At 37.9% G+C, this 26633-nt stretch overlaps 2 long non-coding RNA genes across 3 annotated transcripts; both read right to left on the reverse strand.

The window, feature by feature from the left end:
• Nucleotides 1-803: 803 nt before the first annotated feature.
• Nucleotides 804-13583, reverse strand: LOC132524274 (uncharacterized). 2 transcript variants are annotated; one of them, XR_009541839.1, is made up of 5 exons: nucleotides 13401-13583; nucleotides 9916-10029; nucleotides 7991-8145; nucleotides 5072-5104; nucleotides 804-1113 (listed from the first exon to the last, which is right to left on the reverse strand). It is a non-coding gene; the product is annotated as an uncharacterized LOC132524274 (long non-coding RNA). The 2 variants fall into 2 exon arrangements; XR_009541838.1 differs by lacking the exon at nucleotides 9916-10029.
• Nucleotides 13584-16126: 2543 nt separating this feature from the next.
• Nucleotides 16127-24896, reverse strand: LOC132524275 (uncharacterized). Its single transcript, XR_009541840.1, has 3 exons — nucleotides 24748-24896; nucleotides 23908-23983; nucleotides 16127-16196 (listed from the first exon to the last, which is right to left on the reverse strand). It is a non-coding gene; the product is annotated as an uncharacterized LOC132524275 (long non-coding RNA).
• Nucleotides 24897-26633: the final 1737 nt, after the last annotated feature.

Consider the following 26633-nt stretch of genomic DNA (forward strand, 5'->3'; position numbering starts at 1 on the left):
AAGAGTCCAGACTGAGGAACTAAAACCAAAAGAGGGAGAGAAGGAGGGAGGGAAAGAGTGAGAGGCCAAGAAGAAATGGCCAGTGAGGGAGGAGGAGAACTGAGAAAGCATGACGTCCCAGAAGCCAAGTGAACAAAAATAGAAGAGAGTGAGGATTATACTTTTTGATATACAGAAACAATTCTTTACCTTATAAGGAAGATAGATATAACGATATAAAAATATTCCAGATTTAGTACAGTGAGTGGTAAGTGCTACAAAAGATCTGTATTCCAACTGCTACAGTCACACACAGAAGGGACTTCCTGACCCTCAGTTCATGGGAGGCCGGCATGAAGCAGGTGGCATTTAAACCCAATGTTGAGAGATGTGTGGAAATTTGACGGGTAGAAGGGGAGGAAGAGAGGACAGTTATATCAGAGGGAACATCTTAAAAAGAAGCTCAGAGAAGGGAAAGAACAAGGTATATTTAAGGAACAGGGAGTAGTTCAAGCTGGCCTGGGTGTAGAGGATGTATAGCCTACTTTCTGCACACCTCTAAGGCAGGTGATGTTCAGATTTTGCTATGTGGTTTCTGTTTTTGTTTCTTATTACCTCTCCGAAAGCAATGGGTATAAGAGGTCTTAACACAACCTTGAAACGTTTTCAATCCTTTCCCCCAGTCTAACTAACTGTTACCTACCAAATCTTATATTTTCGTTTGTAAATACGGTAACAGTCATGGAAAACATCTGTATCTGTTTATCATCTGTGGAGTTCTTGTTCTGTGTAAACTCTGGTGGGAGGAAAAAAAGAGTAACAAATATGCAAAAATATTTATTGTACTACGAGTCCCTACTGTGTTTCAATTCTGAAGTTGGGAGGAAGAAGTTAGAGAGAGAAATAGGAAAAAGATAAGGCTCACTCTTTGAACAGTTACATAAATTTATGAGGACAGTCCGCCTTAATGGTTGGAAAATAGAAAATTCGTTCTATAGATTTGGAGTTTGGCCCAGCATAATCTGACCTCTGCTCCAGTTCCATGGAGACGAGAAAGTTGTGTTGCCTGCAACCATATACAGAATTCCTTAAAAATAACAGTCGTTATCTCTGGGGTCTGATCAACTCATGGCACTGAAGAGAGAAAGAGATAGAAAGAAACATGAGGAGGAATCACATGAGATTTTATTGTCAGTAACAGACAGGAAATATATTAATAGATTCCACCCCTCAAGAAAATGAACATGGTAAATTTTCTTACAGATATTTTAATGTGAATTTTAATTTTAGGGCCAGTTGCACAAGTTTTTTCCCCATCTTTGTATTGCCAATGGCACAGTGGGATGAACAGAGAACCTATTATCCAGTTCAAACTCAGACACCAATTTAAGCCCCCAGTCTCTTTGCTCCTCATGGGTCTCATTTGCAAAATTGAGGGAGAGGACACTGGTATATAATCAAGTGGGAAAGACTTTGGAGTCATACAGATTTAGTAGCTATATGATGTTGGGCAAGCTACTGACTGTCTGAATTGCAGTTGTTAAACTGCAAATTAGAGAGAATAACAGCTCTCACTCAGTGCTGTGATGAGGATTAGAAGAAATCATGTAGGGAAAACTTCTGGCACATAGTAGACCCTCAATAAATACTCATTTCCTTCCTTCTTTTAACTTGAGCATTTCAGTTCCAGTATAACGTCAAGCCCTAATTTGGGGGAAAATTTTTTGAGAGAAATTACAGAGTTTACCACTATTAGTTGTTTTAAATTTTTAAAAATTGGCATCCAGTCTGTTTCAGAAAATAAGACAGCCTCTATCTTTAGGGTAAAAATAAAGAATTTGTAGGGAGCACGTACTACATGGACAGTGAGGAGAAAACTGGTATTCCCCTCAGGAGAAAGTTTAAGATTATTGGGAAAAAAGAGAATGGAAGGAAGGGAGGAAGGAAGTTAGTTGATAAATAGTTTTAAAGCCTATAAATTAAAAATGAACCAAGTAAGAGAAAGAAAGGTATTTGCTCTGCTGCCCTTCCCATTAAGATGGGTTAGGTATTAGGGCTGGCATGACACAGACATCTCTCTTGTTCCTAAAACGGAAAAAAAATCTTTTATGAAAGTGAGTGAGTTTACAGCAGGAATGTCAGCTCAGTGAATGATTCAGTGCTCTAGGTAAGTGGATATATACTTTACTACTTTGACCTTTCTGTATTTTTCATATTTTGCCCGACAACATATTGCAACCATTCCTTTCAGTTAGCAATTAAAGTCTAATTTGCAGCTGCCTTTATAAAACCAGAGCTTCCTTGCAACAAATGAAAATTTTCAAGTCCTCTTGTTTGATCTCTAGTATCATACAGTTCGGTATTTCAGACATATAAAACGCCCAGAGCACGAAAAAAACACAGTAAATAGTCACCGTCCTTCAGCACCATCCGTTACTCAATGTTTCACTTTGTCATACAGTATGAAATATAAATGAAGAAAAAGAGGAAGGGAGACACAGCAGTAATTTATGCCTGTCTAGAAAGTTTGGCACTGCAGCTCCAAGTATAGGGAGCCATTTACAGGAGAAAAACCGTAACCAGAGAATATGGAAGTGTGGAAGGTGAGATCATCCGCCAGCAGCAATCTTTCAAATTCATAGACACTTTCGGATTCATGAGGTGAGAATGAGCAGTGCAGAGAACTGTGAAGTTCATTTGTAGTGTTTGACTTTGTTAACACGCACTCTCAAGCTGTCCTTGTTATGAGATGGTGGTCGAATAGTAAGTGAAAAAAAAAATCAGTATGGAAAATATCCCCATTAATTGGAAATAATAATAGTGTTACACATAAAAAAGTTAAAGGACTATATGTAACTTGAAAGTGTTATTTAAAAGGGAAAAAATATGTAAATTTAGCAGAACCTTGTACCAATCATTTAAAAAAAATCTTTACCTGAACTTTTAAATGATTAATTTGAATTAATTTCAATTTATCTGAATGCATTTGTCTTCTATTAAGCATGGTCAAAATTTGTCTCGAAACTTTTTTTTTTAAACTAAACATTTTCTTCAAGGCAGAATTAAATCTATCAACAATTTAATACAGTCAAGAAAAGTAATTTATGGAATGAAGCAATGATCCAATGATCCATGCCTTTCTTAAATTTCTCTCACTAAGCCCCACATAGATGTTATTTCAATTTCAAAATCAGAAGAGGGAATGCCCAATATGTCTTAGTAGTTTCTCTAGAAACAGGCAAATCAAAATCTAGTAATCAAATGATGAGAGTCTTTAAGGTGTTTCGGGGTGAGAGAAGGGAGGGGACGTAGCATCAATATGGCTTTGGGGGTCTGAGTGTGTACCAGAAAAATTAAAATACCGTGCATCAATAAAGTGTCACTTATTCTGAAAGACTTGTCTAGCAATTCAGAAATTTTAAAAGTAAACATTTGGGTTAACAAAAATATACAGGTATAATAAACATGATTAAATTAGGCGTAAGATCAGGAAAATCTAAAAGGACACGTAAGGACCTTAGCTGTATAGACCAGAGCTTTTCAAATTTTAAAGTGCGCACAAATTGCTTGGGATCTCATTAAAATACAGATTATGAATCAGTTAGTTTGGGGTGGAACCCAGGATTCTTCATTTTTCACGAGCTCCCAGGCCATGCCAATGCTGCTGGTCTACGGACCACACTTTACGTAGCAAAGCCCCAGATCACGATAAAGGAAGAAGGTTTATCCTAGAAATTGCATCTAGAGAAGTGTGAATATCATATGCTCTTTCAGAGCAACCCCTGTTCCCACTCTGTTATTTTCAATGGAATTTACTCTAGAAAACATAATTGAAAGTAACATATTCAAATAAACACAATGTGATATGCTACTAAGGTAAATATATGAATTACTTAACTCAGTTCTCAAAAGAGCCTGTGAAGTAAAGACTTTTATTATCTTCACTTTATGGAAAAAGAAACGGCCTTGGGGAATTGAACTAATCAAGTCAAAACCACATATGCAGGATTTAGAAACAGTTCTGAATTTGGCAAATCTTACTCCAGAGCCTAAATATTTTTGTCAGTTTTACTACAATTGTCAAGATTGCCCTATTGCATTCTTAGTAATCTTGCAAACAAAGCACTAGACACAAAAGATACAGTAGGGATACAATGGTGTATGAACGTTGGGCTATACCATCTTCATTGACAGCATCTAGAACAGGAGTCACTCAAGAATAACTGCTTGTGACATTAGAGATCTCACATGTGTGGTGAATAGCAGCCTTGATGCAATAAATAATCTGTTTCAAGAACCAGAATGAATGAGAGATGAGGATAAAATACTGGATTAAGCTCCTTACGCTAAAGAGTGGACAAATAGATTCTAGACAAGGACATACTGGAGGTTCCACAGCCCTGAACATATGGGATGACCACTAAAGCTCCACGTCAGAAAAAACAGCCCTAGATTTTAGAATCCCTAAGGGACTTTTTTACTCTATGAAGGGTACACTACTAAATATTTTATGCATTGTGTTATTATTAAAGGGTAAAATCCTTCCCCTAAGGTGTGCTGGCCCCAGGGTCTTTGAACAAGTCTAGACCAGAATTAATTAGGAGCCATCGTTTTCATTACAAGTACGTTATAATCATGTCTGCTTATTTCACACTGTTCAGTATACTCCCTCCTGTTAAACTACAGCACAAGGCCTTTAGCACCTGTTGCTTATTTCTGCCAGACTGAAAATATTCCTTTCTCTTTATTGTTCGTGTGCAAGGCTAAGATGGACTTGCCAAGAGCGGTCATTCTTGAATGCACCTGCCAAGTGTCAGATACTTTAATAGGTGAAATGCTTATAGCATATGCTGTGTTTGCTGCAGCTTCCAACTTCCAGTGCCCAGTATTTCACAAGAGGTTGAATATATTCAGGATGACCAATCCATTCCTTGATACATGTGTATGTGACCATATGCCCATGCGTATACAACACACTTATATAACACACCCCCCAGGTTAGCTTTGGCTGAGAATATATCTTATAGTAATTTACTACCTTACATCTTCAACTTTAAAAAGATAAACAAGAAATCCCTTGCACTATACTCACTGATTTGTTGGCAGTTGTTTTCATGGCATCAGTCTGAAAAATAAAAACATAAAATTGAGTTTTGGGCTTCAAGGTAGCACCCTATGTCCTGTTTTGATAAGTTCTTTGCTTTCCTTTTCTGAGGATGCTAATCCTTTTCCCACTCTCCTATTAGGTCTTCAATCCATCCAGATAAGAGTACTGCAAAGCTCCTGTAATTGAGGGATGGGGCCTAGAATAAAGGCATCCATCCTCGATATACTGAGGTACCCAGCAGGGTGAAGACGGAAAGGAATGCATCCCTTTTCCGTGAGTTATTCAACTTTATCCTGCCAGTCTCATCAGATGTTATCAGAGGTGTGGAATGGAAGGAAGGGTAGAGAAGGTTTTCTAGAATGCTGACGTGGGACTAAATGCCAAGAAAGATGGAGTGATGATGGTTCTGCTTTCGTAGCTTTACCACATTCCCAAGGATGAGTGAGGGCTTCCACGTTTTGTTCAGTTTCCGAGGAGCCCATGTGTTTTATGTTTACCTTCCCTGCCCGGCAGAACATTAACTTCCCTTTCCTTGACAGATATCAAAAATCCATGTAAAACTTTCCTGCAATCCGCAGTAAAACTGACGTCTGCAGTAGGAAGCAGTCTTATTTTATGAGCACCCTTCTTCAGGTAACCTCAAGATAGAACAATTTAGACAATTTTCCCTTTTGAAACAGTAGAGCAAAATATTCCTAGACCTCTCTCTCCCTCTTTTTCTCCCTCACTTTCTCTCTCTCTTTTGCTTTCACTCTCCCACCCTCTCATATATGAAAACACCATTCAGAGCTCAAGCTGCTTGGTAATTAAAGAAGGAATTATACATCCTAAGGCCTTTACTATTAGAATATACATGAGTTTAGTTCATGAACAGCAAGCTTTCACGAACCAAGTGGTCAAGAACCTTGTTGATATAGCACCACCAGAATGAAACCAAGGGACCTTTCTCAGAGGAAGAATTTCCCATATAAGTAAGTCTACAAACCTGTACACTGACAATTCATTACACCTTCTGGAAAGGGAGGTATTGCTGTATAGGGCTGTAGTCAAATTGGATTTTTCTTATCCCAAGTTAACTTATGCCTTGGTAACTATACTTCCTGGGATGCGATTCAGTCACAAGTGGGATTTTCTCAGAGGTTCTTGGCACACTTAATTTCTAATTGATGCCACTGATAACATAAAAACAGGATTGGGTTATACTTCAGGACAAAAAAAGATTCTTCAGGTGCACTCCGAATGAGCTCATTTCATCCAGCAAAGGAACGGAAGAGCATCTGCAGGTAAGGTGACTACAACTCTACTACCTGTAAGCAATAGTATCACTGGATCGTTACCTAGGAAAACAACCCTAGAAAAAGGTCAAAGCTGGTAGCTTTCAGAGGACTCAGAAAAGCACGCAGGGGATAGAATTCTCTTTCTTTCAGAGCCTAGGCCACACTGATCAAAGAATTCCAAAGAGAATTCTGTGCACAGTCACTGATAAAATTTAAAAGGAGTTTAGAGGCCCCTTTCCAGCCAGAATGATCTGAAAGCCCTGACATGTACCATTATATTGTTTGATGAACATTTCCAGAAGAATGAGATGTCCATTTTGACCTTTGCAGTGTGAGTAACACATGTCGAAAGGAGGACAGAAGGCTTATTTTTATACAGATAGCAGAAAGTTGCTCCCCTTGTTAAGAAAGCGTGGCAGGCTGATTTTGTCTCTTTTTTCCTTTGTAATTTGAAAGTCCTCCCAGATAAACCTTTGCAGTATACAACTTGGTTTTGACATCCTGGCTTTATGCCTCTAACTGTTTATAAGTCATGCAAGGAAGTCATCTATCTTGACCAATATGGCTCAGACATATTTTCCATGTTAATTACACATGTTTGGACTGACATTGCAGTGATACAATTTCATTTGTTTAAAACAACAGAATGGATGGCTCTTTAACTCAACAAATGTAGGTAAAAATTCTTCCCAGAGTAAATGCAACAAGTCTGGAAATTATAAAGGCACAGGCACTAGTGGCTGAAACCCCAGAGACTAAGAAGCTGATATTCTGCAAAGATCCCTTATTTAGATTAAAAGCATGTTGGAAAACTACGACATAATTATCAAAAAATTATAATTATAATATATGTGTTAGACACTCCAACAAGATGGGTGTCCTAAAAATAATCACCAGCTGAAAAGGAAGCAGAAGCATTTTTAACTCTAACCCAATGGAACTATTCGAATTTGGGCTGTGTTTTTGAGCAGGACCTCCACATTTTTTTACACTTACCAGAACACCAGCGGTTAACCCCGTAATGGCCAACTGCTAGTTATTACCCTACATTTGGTCCACAGCTGCATGGTTCTGCTCACTTTATTGTCATTTCAGCCCTCAGCCCGTTAGAGGCCTGGTGACCGCTTGCATGCAGAGGGGCCTTTGGTTAACTAAATCCCCATCAGGATCACAGCTGTTGTAAAACATTCGGTGACAAAAATATCCATGTGCAACGCATAGTAGATAAATTTGCGAGCCAATTTGAGCAAAACTTGAAAAACAAATGAGGGGACTAGTCGAATTCTCTGGCTTCTGAACTACATTTCCTCTATTTTGGGGGAATATGCTTTGTAACATTCCAGCATTCCCCTCTCAGTGCGACAGATGATTGGGGCTAAATTTCAGAGTGATAGGCCCAGTTAAGCAAAAAATATACTTTTCCACCTTCCTTCACTCAGCCTCAGCAGTTAGAGAATGAATGTCATGTTCAGTTATTCAGACAGATTCCTGACTTTGGCATAATACTAAGGTCAGTATTGGGTATTTATTCACGATGTGCCTCAGCTTAAGACACCAAACCCTTGTTTCAGTTTCTTCCAGCCTGGAGGCCTAGCACAGTGGTTGCATATGTGCAAGTGTGTCTTACCCCAATCGTGCAACAGCCAGTGCTGCCAGGTCCAGTTCATCGCACAGAGGGCCCTGAAAGTGCCCTGTAGGTGATTATGGTTGGTGGTACAATGGTCAACCCCATGTCCGGTTATGACACTGAGAGACTGTGCCGATTCTGCTTCACCTCGCTACCTGCAAATGTTTCAAAACAGGAAGAAGACAAGGAGATAAATGACCTACGCCCCAAAAATAGAATGAAGAGATCCATTTCTCGACTGTATCATTGAATGCCACTCCTTTGTCACTTTTTGTCAAGATCCAAGATCAAGTAACAGATGTGATCTGAGACTCCAGATCACAGATCTAACCAAATTTAAACCCACAAAGGGAGAGTTCATTCTGGTTCTAACTAATCTGAAAGTTGGTTTGTACATGCCTGTGTTGATTGATTGAATTCCTACCCCACACATATTCTGTTCATTCACTAAATTGTTGAGATGTTGCTTAACAGTCAGGGACCTAGACTTTTCTCCTCCATTAACTCATTCAGACATGTCTTAAGCACTCACTATGTGCCAGGTACTGAGGATAAAATATTAATAAGTCACAGTCCTGGCATGCAAGGAATCTAGGGTTCAAAGGCATATAATCTCTCAAATGTAAGAGAGGGAAGCTTCTTTTTTTTTTTTCCTTACCCTTCCATTAATTCTCCAGTCCTCTGCTGCCATAAATTATACAAATTTTTGAGAGGAAAAAGTGCCATTAGTTAGTTTTAGGTGTTTCCCCAACTTGGTGAGGTAGGAGAGAACTCGTGTATATTACCTATGCACTGATGAGTTATTGACTTCTTAGTAATGTTCACTGAGGAAAAAAAGATTTTTTAAATTTTGAAACTAAAAATTATCAGGTAGATATCTGGAGCACAACCAATGTATTATGTGCATGGAGTTAAAAAATATAATTTATACATTCTAGCTTTAAAGAATTTAAGTCAGGGAAAACAAGATTATGACAAATAATTAAAAAACAATTGTGTGTGTATGTCTATATCTATGTAAGATGTGAAAAATTATGTATAGGAGAGCTCTTGGTATAGAATGGTCACGGCAAACTTAATTAGTTTAGATTCTCATAATCTAAATTATGTTGCCGCACTTCATGATACTTTACAGAGGGTCCCCTCCATCCATAAGATAAAGCACTGGAAGGGCTGTATGGAATCCGTAGGTGAGTGCAACTCTGCTACGTGAAGCCTGTAAGCTTATTAAAGATTTGATCAAGACCAGTGAATTCCAAGCCTACCTTTGGTCTGTCTCCCTTTTCTACATATTTTAGCTTTTTCTTCTTGTGTCTCCTCTCTATTGGTTAATTCTGTGCTGTTATTTGAAGGCAGGTCATGGTTCATAAAATAGAGGTTTTCTTTAAAGTTAAAAAAATAAAAAGAACTTTCTGGATTTGAATGTGAGCTTCTTCCTGACCAAGAAGACCTATAAGATATATCCCTTTACACTAAATATATAAACCTGGGGCCAAGGATTAGCGATTTCTCTTCCTCTAATGTAATAAGAAAGTACAATAGTAAACATTTTCTGAACTTGTTCAAAGTTTTTTAAAAACTATAGAGCAGCTCACTTCTTATATTTCTCATAATAGAGGAGAAATGAAGACATGGCATTCAGTTTAGTCCAAAAATTACGTATTGAGAGTGTGTGTGTGTGTGTGTGTGTGTGTGTGTGTGTATCCATGCTAATACCATATATGTATATATGCTATTAGGTGAGATACTGTGAGCACAAAGGAAAATAAGACAGTCCCATACATAAAGTTACTTCTAATCATCAGAGAAGTAGAAGAGGAGCAAAGAGCTTAATCATGATACAGATAGATTAAAAGAAGGAGGAAACGTATCATAAAAATACGTATAAGGGGGCTTCCCTGGTGGCACAGTGGTTGAGAGTCTACCTGCCGATGCAGGGGACACGGGTTTGTGCCCTGGTCCAGGAAGATCCCACATGCCGCGGAGTGGCTGGGCCCGTGAGCCATGGCCACTGGGCCTGCGCGTCCGGAACCTGTGCTCTGCAACGGGAGAGGCCACAACAGTGAGAGGCCCGCGTACCAAAAAAAAAAAAAAAAAAAAGTACAAGGATGAGCACCTGGGCCATACCAGATAGTCTCTCAAGAGGCAGGTAAACTAACTCTTAAAAGAAAAGCAAAATTTAGGAAATCAAAGAAAAAGAAATGACACAGACTCTTACTTCCAAGGAAACAAACAGTTTTTGAAAAGAACGAACAGAGACATACAATATGTTGAATTTTCGGGAAGAGCAAATAACTCAATATAAAATGCAAGAGTTGGAGAGAGAGAAGAGATCGGAAGACAGGGGGCTTTATTTACCAGATTACAGAGTTTGGAATTTATTAGATGAGGAAGATGCATTAAAAAATTTTATGAAAAAGAATACCATGATGAGCTAATAAGGGCCTATGCTAAGCACCATTTGCCGTGAACAAGAAAAATAAACGAATATATTCAGGAAATAAAATTGATACGATTTCACTTGGAAAATGTAGAGGAAAAGCTGGTGTCAAATGTGATTTGCAAGTTTTGCCTTGAGTGATTGAGTGATAGATGTTACTACTTGAAATAAGAAACAGAAAAGGGAAGGGGGAGCAGAGGTGGAGGCCTAAGGCTTAAATAGGAGGTAGGGGAGAAAATATCTGAAACTGCAAAGGAGATAAAACGTAAAAATATAAATGAGTGTTTTACTCACCAATTTTCTCTGAAAGCTAGATATATGTTTTCTGACAGATTCTTAAAAGAAAGATTTTCTTTTAATCTTTATTGGAGTATAATTGCTTTACAATGGTTAGTTTCTGCTTTATAACAAAGTGAATCAGTTATACATATACATATATTCTCACATCTCCTCCCTCTTGCATCTCCCTCCCTCCCACCCTCCCTATCCCACCCCTCTAGGTGGTCAGAAAGCACCGAGCTGATCTCCCTGTGCTATGCGGCTGCTTCCCCCTAGCTATCTATTTCATGTTTGGTAGATATGTCCATGCCACTCTCTCGCTTTGTCACAGCTTACCCTTCCCCTTCCCCATATCCTCAAGTCCATTCTCTAGTAGGTCTGTGTCTTTATTCCTGTCTTACCCCTAGGTTCTTCATGACATTTTTTTTTTTTAAATTCCATATATATGTGTTAGCACACGGTATTTGTCTTTCTCTTTCTGACTTACTTCACTCCGTATGACAGACTCTAGGTCCATCCACCTCATTACAAATAGCTCAAGATTACACTTAATAAGATTGAATCTGAAAGTCAACCCTTTTAACTGAGAGAAATAATCCATATTCTGAGAATGATAACTAAGAACAGTATTTCCTAAGAGCTCTAACTACAAAATTTTGTAGTTTTAGAAAACATTACATCTCACCGTTACCTGAAACTAGATTTCTTTATGTAACATATAAGCTTTGCATTTCATTTAAAGTGAAAATACTGTGCTATAAATCTTATAAAATAAATATTGGAAACTATATATTTCATGAGATATTATTCAATTTTTAATTAGAAAATTTATAGGCCAGCCATTCATATGAGAGAGAGAGAGAAGGAGAGAGAAAGGTAATAATATGAGAGAGAGACAGAGAAGTAATACGAGAAAATATTCACACACACAATTTAAGAAAAAAAAAAATGTCATGAAGAACCTAGGGGTAAGACAGGAATAAAGACACAGACCTACTGGAGAACGGACTTGAGCATACGGGGAGGGGGAAGGGTGAGCTGTGACAAAGCGAGAGAGAGGCATGGACATATATACACTACCAAACGTAAAGTAGATCGCTAGTGGGAAGCAGCCGCATAGCACAGGGATATCAGCTCGGTGCTTTGTGACCGCCTGGAGGGGTGGGATAGGGAGGGTGGGAGGGAGGGAGACGCAAGAGGGAAGAGATATGGGAACGTATGTATATGTATAACTGATTCACTTTGTTATAAAGCAGAACTAACACACCATTGTAAAGCAATTATACCCCAATAAAGATGATAAAAAAAATGAAATAATTTGACATCATTGTTTACCTATCAGTTGGCAAAGTTGAAGAAATGGTAAGAAAACAAGCACTTTTAAATACTGTCAGTGGATAAAAAGAATTTCTTATATAGCAGTTTGAAAATATAGATTAAAACCTTTAAATTTTGCACACCGTTTTTATCAAGCATGTTATTTATAAATTATGGGTGTATTCAAGAATTAAGCTGCAAATACACACACACACACACATATGTAATCCCTGTTTATGTATTACAAATGAAGTGGTAGTTTTTAATCAGTGTTTTTTAAATTTTAAAGAAAACATCATCCAATATTCAAAAATACTTATAAAATGAAAATTTTCATATTCCTCAAAAGGACTTTTGAATGGGTATTTTGGTCATACTACACAGAAGTTCCAAAAATCTTCCCCAGTTTATCTTCCCTAAAATCCTCATTACAGTTTGGCAGCCGCTCCCAATGTCTCCGATTCTCTATTACTCTCCAAAACTTCTTTCTACAATTGAGCACTGGCCATTTATTCTCTCTCACCTCTTTTCTCCATCTTTTCAACTCAACATTTTTCTTTTCTTGCATGTGTCTTCCTCACATGGATTAACATAGCCTCTTAGACTTATACATTGCTCTAATTCATCCCTTTCCTGGATCAACACAGCAAAACCCACACTTGAAATTGCCAAAACAAAGTATCCTTCCTCTTTGGAAGGTAGAAGAGAATGCTTTAGAAGAAGAAAGACAGCTGAAAATATGTATATATGTTAATTTTTGAAAGTATCTGTCATAGAGAATTTATCGTATTTGTCATATTTATAATTGAGAATATTTGAAATTCTAATTATCCAACAACAGATTGGTTACATTAATTATGCTAAATTGATGCAGTAGAATTTGATGACATAGCTTTCAAAAAGTGTGTGTGTTGTGTATGTACATATGAAGTACATTTAATGACAATATTCATATACTAAATTTTAAATCTCTAGTTTAAATAAACGTGTGTAGAGTTAATTTCTCCACTTTTTATTACTGGCTTTGTTGATATATCAAAATATATCAGGATAAGAAATTATGTTTTTCTTTTGTCCTATGTTTTCTAAATGTTTTATAATTATTTGTAAAGGTGAAAATCTTTACTGCTCTAATATAAATAACATGTTAAACTCAGAGAAATGAAAATGTGTCTAATTTCATCCACACTGAATTTTTTTAAAGTCTCCAATTGACATTCACTTACAATCATGTATGCTAGTAGTTCTAAAAACAGATGTGAGTTATTTTTAGCACTAACTTAAAAAATATAGAACAGTTTCCAACTATATTAATTTGCTGCCATAACAAAATGCCACATACAGGTGACTTAAATAGCATAAATATATTCTCACAGTTCTGCAGGCTGCAAGTCCAAGATCAAGGGGGTGGCAGAGTTGATTTCTCCTGAGGCCTCTCTGCTTGGCTTACAGATGGCTGCCTTCTTGCTGTGTTCTCACATGGCCTTTCCTCTGTGCACGTGTATCCCGATAATCTCCTCCTCTTCTCATAAGGACACTAGTCCTACTGCCAGAAAGTGGATTTCAAAATAATAGAAAGGTACAGTTTATACAGTAGCACTACTGTATATTTTATTATATTTTAATTCTTTGAAAGTGTGTTATCTACAAAATAACTGTTAACTAAGAAGTATAATTAATTGAAGATGCCTTTTTTCAGTAGTGCTAAAAAACAGAAAGAGGCTGAATGTATTTCCTCCATTTTTAATCTAGCTGAGCCATTACAAGTGTCACATACACAACTGTGCTAACAGATACAGTCATCTACAATGCATAGCTAGAAAGGAAATACTATACTCCAGGGAATGCCTTAAAAAAATTAGGAGAGCTACTCATTAGTTGTTCTTTGTTTTCTACTTTGGATTACATCAAACTGACCCAAACTCCTATTTATTACTAGTCCATTAAAACAAAAGCAAAGTTTAGACAGAGAACATTAATCAATTCATATTTCAATAAGCACAAAGACTACATAGGCCAATAAATCATGCAACCAGCTGTGTCTTTTTTTTTACAAGCATTGGTAAATAATCAGTTCGACTGAAATTAATTGCATCTTTTCTCCCCCCAATCCCTCATACACATAGCAGTGTGAAAGTATCTGGAGACAAAGAATAAACTGAGATTCAGTCATAAATAAGATAACCAATTTGTCACACAGACCAAGTAGTACATGGTGAGATCATTGAGTTCTTATGTATATAGCCAAAGCAAAACGGAGTGCTAAGAAATTAGATCACAAATTTTTCCAAGGGACATAGGTAGTTTTTCAGTGTGTAAAAATTCATCCATATATGAGGACTTTTTTCCTTTTGTGGTATCAGCATCATAATGATTTTATTTACCCAATTACTTTTCTTAAACTTTCATCAGATAATTTACTCAAATGATTTCTGATTGTAACACTTTGTTGGAATTGTGGTTTTCTAGGATTAGCTATGTCATCTCATGACCTGAGGCTTCTACTTCATCTACTACCTACACCAACTTGGCAAAAATCCATGCCCAGAAACTTCCTAAAAAATGAAGTATCTTTCCTCTTTAGAAAGTAGCACATGAGAGTTGATTCAGGATGCTTTTATGTTAAGTATTCAAAACTATACCTTACAGTGTTAACTACAGTCACCATGTTTTACATTAGATCCTCAGACTTTATTTACCTTATAGCCGAAAGTTGATACCCTTTTACCAACCTCTTCCCATTTCCCCTACACTTCAGCCCTTGGCTACCCCTTTTCAACTCTCTCTGTATGTGTTTTTTTTTCTTTTTTAAACATCCCCATATATGTGATATCTTGCAGTATTTGTCTTTCTCTATGTGGCTATTTCACTTAGCATAAGACCAAAAGGTCCATCCATTTTGTCACAAATAGCATGGTTTCCTTCTTCCTCATGGCTGAATAATATTTCATTATATATTTATATATATATACCACATCTTCTTTATCCATTCATCCATTGACTGACATTTAGATTGTTTCCATATCTTGGCTGCTGTGAATAATGCTGCAATAAGCATGGGGATGCAGATATCTCTTTGATATCCTGTTTTTATATCCTGTTTTATTTTCTTTGGATATATGAAGTATGAGGATCTAATGTAAAATATGGTGACTACAGTTGATAACACTACATTGTTTAATTGAAATTTGCTCAAGGAGTGGAACTTTAATGTTTTCACCAAAAGAAAAACAAACAAACAAAAGGTAAATACGTGAGGTGATGGATGTGTTAAGTAAATGGAGGGAATCCTTTCACAGTGTATATGTATATCGTATCGTCACGATGTACACTTTAAGTACATTTTACAATTTTATATGTCAACTGTACCTCAATAAAACTGAAATAAAAAACTACCTTGCAGCTGATTTTTCTTCTTCTTCTGGGGACATAATGAGGACTAATTCTGTCACATCTCATACCGCTGTTTACTTTGGTCAGCCCTAAATCTGAGTCTTCCAAGTCATCTATTAACTCCAGGACTGCTGAGAAGCAACACAGCCTGGTAGTTAGGAATGCAGATCTAAAATCAGGCTGCATGCACTCTAGAGCTCGCGAGCCACAGCTGCTGAAGCCCGAGCGCCTAGAGCCCGTGCTCCGCAACAAGAGAAGCCACTACAGTGAGAAGCCCGCGCGCCGCAACTAGAGAAAGCCCGCGCAGACAGCAACGAAGACCCAGCGCAGCCAAAACTAAATAAAATAAATTTATTAAAAAAATTATACTAAGTGAAAGAAGCCAGACACAAAGGTTGCATATTGTATGATCCTGTTTATATTAATTGCCCAGAATACGCACATCCATAGAGTTCGAAAATAGATTAATGGTTGCCAAGGGATATGGGGAGTTACTGCTTCATGAGTATGGGGTTTCTTTTTGGAATGATGGAAATATTCTGGTACTAGATAGTGTTGATAGTTGCACGACTTTGTGAATATACTAAAAGCCACTGAATTGTAAACTTTATGTATACATTTTATGGTATGTGAATTACATCTCAATTTTAACAGTAAAAAAACAAATCAAATCAAATAAAATCAGGTTGCAACTTACTGTGACTTTGGGCAAATCATTTAAATTTCCAGTGCGTTCGGTTCCTCATCTGCTGAAGAGGGAGATACCACCTACCTCACCTGTTAGAAGGGTTAAATGATAATATTGGTTAAGCATTTAAACAATGGTTAGCACATAGCAGCCTCAAACAAAGAAATATAGTATATCCCTTAATCTGACCAAATGCTGCCCTCCCTCCCCAATCTTTTTCCTAGGCCCAGAATAGGTAGGGCCAGCTTCATGGGCATGTTACCTGTGCAGTCACGCAGGACCCCACACTTAGAAGGGCCCACATTTGACATAATGTTTTGTTGCCATCTTGAAATACATAACGATTCTTTTTTTTGTAAATTTATTTATTTTTGGCTGCGTTGGCTCTTCGTTGCTATGCGCGGGCTTTCTCTAGTTGCGGCGAGCGGGGGCGGCTCTTTGTGGTGGTGCACGGGCTTCTCATTGCGGTGACTTCTCTTGTTGTGGAGCACGGTCTCTAGGCACGCGGGCTCAGTAGTTGTGGCTCGTGGGCTCTAGGGCGCAGGCTCAGTAGTTGTGGTGCATGGGCTTAGTTGCTCCGTGGCATGTGGGATCTTCCCGGACCGGGGCTCGAACCCACGTCCCCTGCATTGGCAGGCGGATTCTTAACCACTGCACCACCAGGGAAGTCCCGAAATTCATAATGATTCTTGAACATGATGTCCTGCATGTCCATTTTGCACTGGGCCCTGAAAATTATGTAGCCAATCCTAACAGTATACTATCCTGAGATTTCCTTATCAATTCAGTCTCTTCTCTGAGCATTATCTTTAATTAATGTTTTAATTATCTTTAATTCTTTAATGATTTTCTTACCTTAAGTCCTGATGATACCATCTTCCTTGTCTGATGCAGAGGTTTTGGGTTTTTTTTCTATTATACCCCATATACCACAGGACCAGAAGGTAAGGGGTTGGCTACGTATCACTCCCTCCCATCTGAAGCTTGCACCATCAGACTAAACCACCCACTACATCTCCTCCTTATTCTCATATTTTGACCCAGTTTGTCCCTCTTGACTCATTCTCTTCTCCATCTCAACTCCATGCCATCATTCTCGGTAACTTCAGAATGCACATGGATGAACCGTTTACCCTGCCTGTCAGATCCTTCCCTTCCTCACCTTCAATTACCTGTTCCTCCACCCGCTCCCAACCAGTGATGCTGGTTGCATCAGCAGTAACTCACCATCCCTGAAAACTTAAAATCAGTCACTCCCTTCCCTGGCTGCCAACTGCTGTTCTTTCAGCTTGCATTCCCAAGTACTCATTTTGCCAGAATTCCTCAACTTCAGTGAAACATCTAACCCATTGCCTTCACGTTTCACTCTCTTCCAACTTAATTATGTTTCCTCTTCCCCCTTTAACCTGGCTTTTAGTCCATGTTACCTAACTGAAATAATTCCCTTTTAATTATTTTACCTTGCGTGCCTCCTTTTTTCTCTAGCACGTTCCCCTGAAAAATCCCAAATATTGGCTGAAACCATTTAAAAATTTTTTTTCACGCCAGCATCTGAGAAGCTAAATGTAATTGTAGATAAACAACTAGGAAGAATACAACCACTTGAAATTTATGCTAAAATTTTCATACAGCTATTTAACACTGCCAGGCAATCCTACTGCACTCACATAGTAGTTTCATTTCCCCAAATAAAATCATAAACAGCATTTTTATACTCTCTTCAGTCTTTTCAAACTACTGCCCATTTCTCTGCTCCGCTTCATTGCAAGGCTGCTAGGATGATTTTTTTTAGTACTTATTAACCCTATTTCCTGCCATTCATTATTCAACTTATGACACTGTAGGTTTTTTCCCATCACTCCCAAGAATCTATTCTTTTGTTACTGTCACTTATGACCATCATCTTGCCAAATCTGCTGTTCTGTCCTCTTCTTACTTGACCTTCACCAGCATTCTATGGTTGACAGTCTCTCTTCCTTTGGTTTCCAGATATTTGACACTTTTCTGTCTTGCCTTTACCTACCTCCTCACTGGTGAGCTCTTCGAAGATTCTTTCCTCTTAATATTTTCCTGACTCAATCCTGGTGTGTGATTTCCTTGGTTGCACTTATCCAATTCCATGGTGTAAATACCATCTACATAAGGTGAGAAACTACCCCAGTTTGCCAAGGAATAAGAGGATTCCCAGGTCTTAGAACTTTCAGTACTAAAACAGGGAGAGTCCTGGGTAAACTAGGATGATTGTTCACATGTTACCTATGTGCTAATAACTCCCCAAATTATGCCTCTCGTCCACACCTCTCTGATGAGCTTTATTTCCATTTTGGTGTGTAATATACATTTCAAACTCAAATTTGTCCAAGCCAGAAATCTTGATTTGTGCCTTCAATTTTTTCTTCTCCCATTAGCTGCATCTCCATAGATATCATCATAGTGTACCAGTTATTATGTAAAAAAAAAAAAAAAAAGGGGGAGAGAGAAAAGGAAAGGGAAGGAAAGGAAAGAAGAGAAAAGGGAAGGGAAGGAAACTAGAAATCATCCCTGGCTCCTCATGACTCTTCCTTTTCTATCCTCCAGTCCAGTTACCACCACCTGGTCCACGCCACCACCATCTCCTACTTGCACCACCACAGCAGTCTCCTAACTACTCCCTGTTTAACTCTTGATCCTTTCCAAGCCATTCTGCATGATGAAAGCTGGGACAATTCTAGTTTTAAACTAGAAAATTCTTTTGTACGATATATATAAAGAGTCATTTCTTTTTAAAACATTTCAGTGGCTTACTACCTCTTTGAGAATAGCAACCAAACATCTCTCCGGGTCTTATGACAGTGCTTCTCTATCAACCTGTGGAGAGGATAAGTTTGTTTTAGTTTATGCTTTTGTTTTTTCTCTATTGCACCATGGACTGACATACGGTCCTACTGCATATGACTGGAAGCAATCTGCAACATGAGCTGCACCATCCAACTTCAAACTCACCTGAACTGAGGTGAGTCTGGTGATCAACGGCTGGAACCTCAGCAATGTCAAGCTGCTATAAAGGGTTTAAAATTTAAGTACTTTTCCTGTTTGCTGACTAGAAGTGGTTCAACTCAAACTTTTATTAGCAGTGGTCTATAAGTCTCTGCCTCCCTGACCTTAATCCACACCACCTATCCATGTGCCCCTGACACAGCTGGTGCCCTGGCTTCCTTTCTGCCCTTCAAATGAACTGTCAGGCCTGTGGATTCAGCTTAGAATATTCTTTGTCCAGCTCTCCACAATAAAGCTCACTGTTATTCTTCAGGTCTCAGCTCGGACACTTTCCTCAGACAGGCTACCCCAAAGGCTCCCTCTCTCAGGTGATGGTCTCTAATTACTCTCTGAATCCTAATAGAGTTTATTCCCTTTACAATACATTCTAGAATGTTAACATATTTTTAATTTTTGTGTTTTAAATTTTGAAATTAATTAGGACTAGTATAAGAAGTAAAACCAGCCTTTGCTTGCCAATTCTACACTTTCTGAGGAAACCAGAATTAAGAAATGGATAAGTATCATCTTTTCAGTACAAATACATATAAACACACACCTTTCTTTGTTTTTTTTTAATGGACCCATTCTCTACATATTACTCTGTGAAATAATTTTTCCCCTAAGAATATATTTTAGACATTTCTAAAGTCTATAGACCAAGACTACACTATTTTATGGTTTCTCTTGAAGGAGGTATACATAACTCAGGTAGGTAGTTTTACATAAATGAGATTTTTGGTTATGTTTTTAATTGACAAGGCTTGTTTTCTTGGTTTGCCTACTTCTTCTCTGTTCCCTTTCTTCACCTGCATCAATTCACCCTCCCCCATTATGATTCTTGTAAAAACTCTGCCACTTTTTATAGTGTGTGTTGTGTGTTGTTCTAGTTGTTTCTCTGCATCTTGCTTTTCTCACTCAACAACTCACTGTCATAATCGCTCCAAGACAAATGACACAGGTCTTACTCACTGTTGTAATTGCTTTTTAATAGCCCATAGTGTAAATGTATCGTAATTTTTTCTCAGTTGAAGGCCATTCACTCTTTCAGACTCTTGCCTCTACGAAAAAGTACAATAAACATGCTCGTATGTATATTTTTATACAGTGGTGCTTTTACTTCTGAAGAATGGGGTTGCCTCTAAGGCTATGGTTATTTAAAATTTTAGAAGCACTGCTAAATTGTTTTCCAAAATGATGAGAATAATGTATAATTCCAGTAGCAAAGAATATGTAATTCCCTTCATCCCCACCAGCAGTAGGTTTATTGAAATTTTACAATTTTGTCAGTCGTCGATGGTGAAGTGATACTTCCTTGTTATTTTAAGGACAGGAAATTTGAGTTTACTCTTTTGTGAATTCCCTATTCATATCCTTGAAGTATTTTTCTATTGAGTGGTTTGTCTTTCTCTTTACAATTTGTAAGGATTCTTTCTGTATTATAGACGTTAAATGCTCATCATCATCTGGGTTGCAACCTTTTATGTCCTTCCCCCAATTCCATCGTTTGTCTGCTGACTTTATTTATGTTAGTGTAGTGGACACTTGTCACGTTTGTGGCTGTTCCAGGATCTACTGAACACTTTTTCTATATGTGGATGATTTTCCACTTATGAGTTCTGTCTCCTAAGCCAGAAAGTAGAAACTTGCTTTCCCAGGTTCCCTTTCAGCTAGGGTACTAGAACATGCCCCAGCCCCTTCCTATTAGATTCACCTGCACATAACTCTAAGGTGGAAATGATCAAGGCAAGACAGTGAATGTGGTATTGATGTCCTACAGAGACAGCAGTGCTATCTTCTCAAAAGCAGTCCCTCACTATAGTTGTTGCATTTTCCCTTCCAAATTGCTTTTCTGAACATACAGTTAAAATGTATGTTGTTTTCAACCAAGAACCTTAACTGATACTGATATCAATGTGTATACAAAAGTTATAATTTTTATGTCAACTATATCTCTTTATTTTTTCTGGGTTTCTGGTAACATTACGAAGTTTCCCCTTAACCCCTATATTGTATAGGTAGCCTTGGTGATTTTCTTCTGTTTTATTTTTAAATTTTAAGTCAATAGGGAACAATTAAATGCACATGTATACATATATATTTGTATTTTTATGTTTATGTAAATATTTATAAACAATATATACATGTAAATATTATACGGAGAGAGAGAGAAATCAGTGCTGTCCAACAAAACATTTTGCAAAGCTGGAAAGCTTCTATAATCTACACTGCCCAATAAAGTAAACACTAGCCACACTTTAAAACATGAGTAAAACAGCTGAGAAACATAATTTTTAAATTTAAGTTCCATTAAAATGTAAATAACACTTGTGGCTAGTGGCTACAGCACTGAACAGCACATAGAGTGAGAGTGGACCCAACTTAGTTTCCCTCTGGATAAATAGCTATTTGTCATCCCCACTTAATAAATAAGTCACTCTTTTCCCACAGAATAGAAATACTAACGTTCCCATATATGAAATTTTCATATACAGACATTTATTTTCTAGATTCTCTATTTTTCATGGATCCATATGGCTAATACCATATTGATTTGACTGTAGTGACTTTATAGTCTGATGAATGATGTGTGAAGCGTATTTCGCAGCTTCTAATTCTCCTATAATCAAACTTTTCTTGGTTGCTTCAGACATATATTCTTCCAAGCGAACTTTTATATCATTGTATCCAATTCTGAAATCAGCCTTGATGAAGCTCTATTTATTATTAGTGCCTCAAATTTATAGGAGAATTTTGAAGAATTGACATTTTTACTGTATTAATTCTTCCCATCCAAAATCACACTATGTTTTTCCATATTTCAAAGATTGTTTTATGTCCTTTAATATTCTATGAGTAAGATTCACAGATTTTTTTTAACATAGGTCCTGTGTTTTCTTTTTAAAAGTCATCTGTGAGAATATTATGCTGTTTACTATAAACAGCTATCTTTCCATTTTCATTGCCATTTGCTTATAGACAATATAGACAAAAGTTCTTGGTCTTAACATATTTATCTTGTTTTTATCTTAAATTCTCTTATCCGTTATTTTTCATTGATTCTGATTTTAATTAGAATCTTAGGGTTTCTAGACATACAATACTGTCATTAGGAAAAAAAACTTCTATTTTCTAATGTTTTTACTAAATTTTTTTTAACTTACCATTCCAAAGCAATGGCAGCAGTAGACATTTACATCTAATTTTTCATATTAATTGCAATGAGAATTTTCTAACTTAATGATAATTAGTTTAATTTGAGGTTGATTATTTTGTCATATTTTCTTATTAATTCATAAATTTAAAAAAATATCTTTATTGGAATATAATTGCTTTACATTGTTGTGTTAGTTGCTGCTGTACAACAAAGTGAATCAGCTATGCGTATATATATATCCCCATATCCCCTCCCTCCTGCGTCTCTCTCCTACCCTCCCTATCCCACCCCTCTAGGTGGTCACAAAGCACCGAGCTGACCTCCCTGTGCTCTGCGGCTGCTTCCCACTAGCTATCTATTTGACATTTGGTAGTGTACATATGTCAGTGCCACCTCTCTCACTTCATCCCAGAGCGTGTTATATATGTGTTAGCATATGGTATTTGTTTTTCTCTTTCTAACTTACTTCACTCTGTGTGACAGACTCTAGGTCCATCCACCTCACTACAAATAACTCAATTTCATTTCTTTTTATGGCTGAGTAATTTTCCATTGTATCTATGTGCCACATCTTCTTTATCCATTCATCTGTTGATGGACACTTACGTTGCTTCCATGTCCTGGCTATTGTAAATAATGCTGCAATGAACACTGTGGTATGTGACTCTTTTTGAATTATGGTTTTCTCTGGGTATATGCCCAGTAGTGGGATTGCTGGGTCATATGGTAGTACTGTTTTTCATTTTTTAAGGAACCTCCATACTGTTCTCCATAGTAGCTGTATCAATTTACATTCCCACCAACAGTGCAGGAGGTTCCCTTTTCTCCACACCCTCTCCAGCATTTGTTGTTTGTAGATTTTCTGATGATGCCAATTCTAACTGGTGTGAAGTGAAACCTCATTGTAGTTTTGATTAATTCATATATTTTTTTCAGAATGTATTGATATTACCATATGATTTTTTTTAATAGATTGATGTACAGCATTTATACTGATAGGTTTCTGGATATTACAACTATCTTTTTTTTTTTTACAAAGATCTTTGTGTATTTACATAGGAGTTTGAGCTGCATTTTTGTTTTTTATGATAACTTCATAAGGTTTTATATTAAGAATTTTTTCCAGGGGAGCAGTAGCTTAAGTAACATAGGAATTATCTATTTTTTATAAAGACTTGATACAATCCAGCTGGGAAAATCTGTAGCCTTAGTGGCTTTCATTAATGGCAGATTTTTAACCTTCTCAATCACTTTTTGATTATTGACTTTTTTTTACCTTCTCTTGGGATAATTTTAGAAATTTAAATAATGTTAGAAAAGCATCTATGTCACCTGTGTCTAAGGTTTTCAGATTTGTTGTCATAGAATTGTCTGCAGACATACTTTATTATTTTATTACTATTTTAATCACACCTCTAGATATGTCTCATATCTCATTCCCATTCTTGCATATTTTGCCCCTTTCTAGTCCCTTAATCAGGCTTCTTTTTCTTGCTCTTCAAATCTCACTTGACTTTCAGTATAGTTCAGTAGTTGAAGAAAATGTGACCTCTGAAGTCTGAATAGCTATAATGGTATGCTATTATAAAACATTTGTCACTATGAATAATAAGAAATTCTGTCATTACCTTGAGTCTTCAAATGTAGCTCAATCAGAAGGTCGACTCCCATTCAGTGATCAAAACTCAGTCCCCCATTGAGGGTCTATCAGGGGAAGAGAGGAGAGATGGGGCACAAACTGTATTTAGTAAGCAGGTGAGGGCAACTGCTTGTTGGCAGCAATCGGGAGAAGAAGGAAGCAAAGAGAACAAGAAAATTCTTGTTTGACTGACATTGTTTTGAGCTGGCGTGGTAATCCCTGAGGCCTGCAGACATAAAGCTGACTCAGAGTGTTTCTTAGGTTCTTCAGAAACCTCCATCTCTAGGGAAGAGGTTGGTTGATTACTCCTTTTGTATCCATTGAGAATCCTTCAGGGTCTGGGCCTCTTCGGCATCTCTCCCTTGAGATCACATCCTCTCCTTCAGAGAGGAGCCTGCAGAAACTGAGATGATCTCATGCAGGTTCTTTCTCACACACGGCCCGTATATGGTGCGGGTCGGATGGCTCAGGTGTCTTTGAGAACTTCTAAACACAAGAGTTAGTCCCTGCTTCCCCCCTCCTTGGCTTATTTACCAGCTGCTGGCTAGTCACTCATTTGTGACCTTTATACTTAACAGCCGAAGTCAGACTCTAGGCTCCGGTGTCTCCCCCAGTCTGCCATGGACTGAACTAGATTCTCAATGTTCTCTTAAAGCCCTCTCTTTAGATCAGAAGTGAAGAACAAAATAAGCCCCACCCTCTGCCTTTATAGTGTGAATTCACAGAACAGCTATTTCTAAATAATTCCTTTACTAAATTATAACAACGGTTCAGACTCAGAAAAATGAATGAACTTAAGCAATTTTAAGCAGAAAAACGATTAACTCACTTAACTGGTGCCTACCAATCCGGGCAAGGCAGCAGAGGAGGCTCCAAGTGGGCCTGGAGGACTGACTCCCAACCACTGCAGAGAGGACCCATCAGGCCTTGGCCACTCCTGCCACAATCAGGAAACTCCACCCGACACTATGTACCAGTTTCTACTGCAGTTCCTGAGGATGCAATGGTGAGCAAAGCAGACAGTAAATTCCTGCAACCGTGAACTCTTACTTTTGGGGGGAAAGTGGGGATGGGAGACAGGGAGCAAGCGAGGTAAATATGTAAAATATACATTATGTTAGATGCTAATGATTGCTATGGAGACAGATAAAAGAGGCATTTTGCAATTGCAAGTAGGTTTTTACGGTTGAAACATTGTTACTTTTCTTACAAGATTGACACATACAAACATATCTGAACATTTTTTGAATAATCCCTGATATTTTCTGCACGTATTACCTCTTGGGATAACGCCCCAAGTCTCTCAGCCAGTCTCTCTGCCAGTAAATGGGGAGTAAGAATTCAAACTCAGGACTGGCTGTCTCCAAAGCACATGCTCTTTCCACTACCCACTTTTTTTTTTTTTTGCGGTGTGTGGGCCTCTCACTGTTGTGGCCTCTCCCGTTGCGGAGCACAGGCTCTGGACACACAGGCTCAGCGGCCATGGCTCATGGGCCCAGCCACTCCGCGCCATGTGGGGTCTTCCCGGACCGGGGCACAAACCCGTGTCCCCTGCATTGGCAGGCGGACTCTCAACCACTGCGCCACCAGGGAAGCCCTACCCACTATTTTTTATAATAAAATATAAATGAGTTTTAGATTTGCCACATCTCAGTTCTTTTATTAATGTGCATATAATTAAGGATTGATATCATTTAGAGAAATCACTGAATCTAAGTAGATTAAAGCAAATGCCTTTGGGTCTTTCTAGTCATAAGGCCATTCCTGGAAAGTTCTGGACACCTGTCTTAATGCCTAGTTATTGCTCAATCTGAAAATGGTGCCTTGAGTTGGACCTTGTTAGATGGTAACCAAGATGGCTGCAGAGTTGGTGAGGTGTGTTTGATGTTATCTGTACATGCTCCCAGAACTGCTCTAGTCCTTCCAGTTTATATATTGAAACGCTCAGGAGTAATCACCATTCTTAACAGACTGGATCTTGTCCAGGCCCAGATTCTTGGGCTTCTCTGAATCTCATATAATGGCCCCGGAATCAAACCCTATTAACTGCTAAGGACCACCCAGGAGTAGCCCTTAAACTGGTTGTAGACATATCGAATTTCCCAGAGCTCCTTCAGGCTAAAGTGGGTCACCCAGACCACACAGAGGCAGGACAGGAGATCTAGTGGAGTTTTGGGTTGGACTCTACTTCCAAAGAATGTGTGATGTCTTCTCCAGCACCGAGAAAACAAGCCAGAAAGGCTAGAGCCTATTCACTCATGGAAACAGCTTGGATGCAGTGTATCGTCCTACCACTTGGCTTCAGTAATGTGCGTGAGTATCCACTGTCCTCATCTGAGGATCACAGCTTATGAATCCTAAATTGTGAATTCTCCCAAGAATGTTGTAAAAGCCATCTGTCCAATCTAGCCTAACCAATAGATTAAAGAAAGCTTGCACTTTGTTTTCTCTCAATTGTCTCTGTCTGATTCTTGGTAAATTCAGATTATTTTCATCAGTATTTTTCTAGAAAATTATTAACTAGGTAATTATATGTGCATTACAATTTTTAGATGACATGTGTTATATATGTGGAAGAGTCACATCGTTTGTCATTCAGTTTATTTCTGCCCATGAGTTTTGGGAACACCTCAATCAGAAATATCTACAACATGAAGATTATATCAGAGTGAATTCTGTGAACTGACAGTAGTAAATTGGGATTTGCTTTACTTT

Source organism: Lagenorhynchus albirostris, chromosome 8, assembly GCF_949774975.1.
Source record: "Lagenorhynchus albirostris chromosome 8, mLagAlb1.1, whole genome shotgun sequence".
Taxonomy (NCBI): domain Eukaryota; kingdom Metazoa; phylum Chordata; class Mammalia; order Artiodactyla; family Delphinidae; genus Lagenorhynchus; species Lagenorhynchus albirostris.